Below are 5,688 nucleotides of genomic sequence, written 5' to 3' on the forward strand. Positions count from 1 at the left end.
CCATGGCAACCAACCTAATTAGACTACTTGCTACTTGGATCAAGTATATCTAAATATATCAATTTTAAAATTTAAATTTTAAATTTTAAATTTTAAATTTTAAATTTTGAATTTCAAACAAATTTCAAATTTTAAATTTTAAATTTTGAATTTTAAATTTTGAATTTTGAATTTTAAAATTTAAATTTTAAATTTTAAATTTTAAATTTAAATTTCAAATTTAAACTTTTAGATTACTACTTAATCTATGCATGCAAATGTATATCATATTTTAGAACCTGCTCTGATACCATTTATGGTGAATTTTAGTGCAGAGATAAAATGATAATTTTAAAACTTTTTTAAAATTATAATTTTACAGCAAAAATTATTAATTAATTTAATTAATTAACATATATTAACCCTACATAAGGATCTAAATATGATATATATAGCATGCATTTAAATTTAAAATTTAAACTTCTACAGTAAATGTTTTACTGTTATGTGTTCAGAACACATTACCTTCGTGCGGGTAGTCAATCATCGCAGTCTGATCACTGTCGAGAAGGTCTGATCATCGCAATACAGTCACATAGTATGTCTGGCCTCTGCGGATTGTCCACACAAAGCTTCCGATCTGATCGACTCCTTACGAATGCTAGTTCGTTGCAGAATCTTTTCGACGGCTGATGCTGATCGAACTCTTTCGATCGGTGTCTGTCGATTCTTTGGATACTTCAAATCATCAACAGAGATAGTAGAGAGGTTGATGAAGCTCTTCCTGAAGTTTGGTGGACTCACGACACTCGTAGCTCACCTTCTCACTTTCCGAACCCTAGGCAGAAACCCTAGGGTACTCTCAGAAAAAAAACTTTGCACCCTTTCTATTTCTTTTCTTTTCTCTTCTTTTCTTTTCTTTTCTCATGCAGAGGCCCTTTCTCATGCCACCCTTTCTCTAAGAAAGTCGTGTGCATGCCCCACCTTCTCTTCCCTTTTTAAAACAGTGCAAGATCGCATCTTCACCGCGTGAGAGGATAAAGCTAGGTGGTTGCTCACTTGAATTCAAATCAAATTTGAATTCAAATACCAACCAACCTATCCTTATCCACTCAAGATGAGAGAAGAGAGGGGCGTGGGCTCTTTGTGCGTGGAGAGTCTACACGAGAAATATTTTCTCGTGTAGAGCAAGGGGCGCACAAATAGATAAGGTGGCGCATGAGATTAGTTTCCCATTCAAATTCAAATTCAAATTCAAACATCATTTGAATTTGAATGGCCAATCAACCATCTTTATCCACTCAAAATGATGCACAAGAGAGGAGCGTGGGAGAAAATTCATGAGAACTTTGTTTCTCATGAATTCAAATAGGCGCAGGTGAGGTGAGGTGGCACAGGGAGATAAGTCAAAGGTGGTTTCAAACCTAATTGAACCAACCTTATTAAAATAGGTTAGGCACAATTAGACTAAATTAAATCCAACACAATTAGGCTTAATTAGGCTCAATAAAATTTTAATCAAATCAAGAATTGACTAAGCCCAACCCTTGATCAAATCAGGGACTAAACCACCTTGGTGATTAGGTCAACTCTTAACCTAATCGAGTCAAATCCAACTGAATCCAATTCAATTAGACTTGATCCAAAAATAATTACTCAATCAAATTGAGTTAATTAGTGATCAAACCACTAATTAAATCTCTCATAAATATTGAGTCCAAATCTGATGGGCAATCGGGCATCAAAGTCCATCGATATGAAACTTTGATCGAAGAGTCCCAAACTAGTGGGACTCTTGACCTCGGTACCCAAAATATGTGGAACTCATGATCAGAGAATCCTGATTCTCGATCACAGAGTTCTAGACACGTAGGACTTAGAGTCTCCAAGTATTAGAACTCTTGATCGAAGAATCCCAGTCCAGTGGGACTCTTCACCAGCCATCAGATCAGATAGGAACCTCTAATGTGTGTGACCCCACAGGTTTGAATCTAAACCGGTAGCACAGGAACTAATTCTTGTACTAATCGAAGTGACCATCTAGCAATGATACCCGACGTCCGGATAGATCGAATAGTCGTAATTGTAATATTCAGAACCTACGCGAATATGGTTACTATATAATTTATCCCTTTTGACCCCTGTGTATAGGATGACTCAGGATTAAACTGTCAACCCTGATCAGATCATCTGAATCGTGCTCAACTCAAACAGTCCTGTGACTCCTCACTAGGACTACCTTGGCTAAGATTTTGCTAAATTGAAACACGACTGTACACAGCTCCTGAACTGGAGGGGTCAATCCCATCTTGACACACGCATCGACAAGTCAAGTACTTGACTACACCCAGTAGCCTTCCGTCACTGAATTAGAAATTCAGGTAATCCAGTACCTAAGTGCAGTGAGTTGCTTGCAAGTTACTATGGCAGTCTCAGGTCGGAGGGACAGTTATACCCATATCCCATCGGAGCAAATCTTGACAGCAGAAAAAGCTCCGGAGTTGGTCACGTTCAGTGTAGATGTACCTTTACATCTCACCTGTATGCCATACCAGTGTCTCCATACTCTTTGGTTAAGAGGACAACCAACCCATATGGCATACAATGACCTATGCTTGATAAATGTTGTTGTCTTTGGTAACAACGTATTATTTGATCGCGAACATGTTTAAGGACTAAACGATAAATCCTCCTTTGTCGAGTCTAAATAGTCCTAAGGACTTCACCACAACACAGGAGTTCATTAGAAGATGAAGCAATTTATGATGAAAAATATCAAAATAACTTTTATTAATTTATAATTCATATACTAATACAAAAAAGAGCACAACCATCAACAGACTGACGATTGATTTTGGGACACTATTCTCAACAGTTCCAGCCATTTCTAATGGTATTTAAAGGTAGAAATAAAATGGAGAGCACAAAAAATAGAAAGAAAAGGAATTTTAAGTGAAAAACATATGTTTTCTTTGAGTGCATTACATACATACTTGAGAAAGTCCCAAAGCGAAGATCTAAGTGCATTGATTGAGTAGGCTTTCAAGAGGATATCCACAACCATCAAGTGATCGATCTCTCGAATATTAAAGAAGAGAAGTCCTAGCATTGAAGAGCCATCATTTTAACTTCTTCTATGCTGTATCAAGATTTTTTTCTTGTTGTTCTTAAAAGAGCTGAGCTTACTGTTCTATTTATTTTACTTCTAATTATCTTGTTGTAACAAGTTCCAAGTGAGTAAACCTTGGGGGGTCGGTTTGTCCAAACCTTAAATTGGATATTGTATTGAGACTAAGCCAAGGAGGGTTAGTAGGAAAGTTTTCATTGATTTTTAGAGTAAAATCAAATTGGTTGATTGTGAATCCATGTAAAATGTTTGGATTGTAATCAAGTTGATTATATTTGAATTCTCCAGCAAGGGTTCTAGCGAAGTGAATGTAGGTACTAAATTTATCATTGAACCACTAAAAAATTATGATATTTGATTATGAGTGCCTTTTGCTTTCTTGCATTCTTTTATTCCTACATGTTATTGCTTACATTTATTATTTTCACTCCACATTCACTTAATTAAATTGCATTAGTGCATATAATTATTTTAAATATTTAAATATGCAATTCACCCCTCCCCCTTCTTGGGTTGCATATCTGAAAAATTTTTTCTATATTAAATATTATATTATTTTTGGGTGATAACAAAATAGAAGGAATCATAAATTATCTATTTTTAAAAATTTTAAGAAAATATATACCAAAAATGGAATATGTGAGAGTATTGATGCTTTTAAGTATTTTAAATAGAAAGATCTTCAAAATATTATAAAGAATAAATGAAGTTAATCATTTTTTATTTTTTGTCAAAAGAAAGAGGATTGAATTTTTTTATGAAAATAATTGATTGTTAACATAAGAATTACCACAATGTATTTGAAAGGAGCATTTTTTTTATAATATAAATTAGTTTGAATAAGTATAATAAATCATAATTATATAGTAGAAGTCAATGCTACCATAGCAGCTGAGTAACAAACAATAATCAAAGAAATATCGAATTTGATCTCTTGTATTTTTTTGTATAAAAGAATTTTCTCCTCTTTTAAATTGTAAATATCTGTAGCGATGAAGAGTTTTCTTTATTGATGAAATTATTTTATTTTTTTGTGATGAATAATATTATCACAAAAATATGACCTCTTTGATGACAAGTTATTTATATTACTATAGATTAATCTTTGGTGATGAAAAATATACCATATCATGGCAAAATATTCAAGTTCTTGTGACAAAAACTATCATCACCAAATACTTTATTGTTTAAAGATGAAAATTTTTATCTATTGCTATAAGTCTCCAATTTGATGTCCGTTCGCCCGTTAATGTGAAGCTTGGGTAGGGATTGAGGGTGTATTCTCCTTTAGAAATCTGTAACAAAAGTCCATACTCATCAAAGATGTTTCGGTGGAGGATCCTCGGATGCTTAAGTTTAGCCAGAGCTTGAGAATAGAGAAAAAAAAAGAAGGAAAGAGATAGAAAAGTCAGAGAGTGTAGGCAATATTTTTTTTTTACTTGCTTATCTTAGAATCCCCTTGTTATCTCTATATATAGAGATGGAGCTATAGACTGTTACATCTGAATCTGGTAGGCCGTTAAGCCCTAATTTGATAAGTTGTTAGGCCTTAATATAGTAGGCCATTAGGATAGAAAACTGCCTACTAATCTACAAATAATGGTTGTTAGTCATCGGTATTATACGTAGATTCTGTCCATATTCCAGAAATCACAAAAGATCATACATTATCATGGGATATTCTATCAGATCAACCTTATCATTGAGTGGGCCAGTGGCTTGAGGTCACAGAATACTGGTGTGCAGCTTCAAAGTGGATCCGAGGTTGATTAAGTATGTGTGAGGTTATAAGTCTCAAAGCAGCATTTATCCAACATCAAGGTCGGTTGGCAATGAGCTTGAGTTGATATTCGTTAGGTCAGGTTGCATCCCGGGAGAAGATCGATTATCATTCAAGATCATAGACTTATTATTTCTCCTTAAACTAAAGCTATATTATGATCCAAGTCACTTCATCCCAGCCCAAAGAACTGTGGTTGGTAAAAAATGACTTATACTCGAATACTTGCCCCCTACTCTTGAGTCTGAAGTGACTTGCTAACTTCAGACAATGGGAGTAGTTCATCAGGTCATTTTTTGGTCATCGAGGATGTCGAGGAAGATTGACCTCGGGCTGATGGGAGTAGTTCCCATAGTAACTCTTCAGGTAAAGCACAATAATTATGGAAGCATAGGAGTTGGGGGGACATATGCTGAGATCATTTAATTAATCAATTTCGAGGATCCCTCGTTACTGGCACATGGTACCCAAAGCCAACACGTGGTAGAGCACATGGTTTCCATAATTGCTACAGATTACTATGACGATCAAAGATTAGCATGTGTCATCATTTAGATGGGTGCATTGAACTGTTGGGCTGATTTAGACTATTGGTGGCATTATAAAGATTAGCCTCTTGCTCCTACTACTTTTTACCTTTGACTGGTTCTTTGCCTAGTACTCCACTTATACGGTTGGTTGAAGAGTTTTCCATTGCCTCTTGTTGTTTTTAGAGCTTATGGCGACCATTCTTCAATCCACCTCTCAATTATCTAGTGGGCTTCTCTTTTTTCTTCCTCCTTTCTTGCATTTTTCAGATTTT

The sequence above is a fragment of the Elaeis guineensis genome, chromosome 8 (assembly GCF_000442705.2).
Source record: "Elaeis guineensis isolate ETL-2024a chromosome 8, EG11, whole genome shotgun sequence".
In the NCBI taxonomy this organism is placed as follows: domain Eukaryota; kingdom Viridiplantae; phylum Streptophyta; class Magnoliopsida; order Arecales; family Arecaceae; genus Elaeis; species Elaeis guineensis.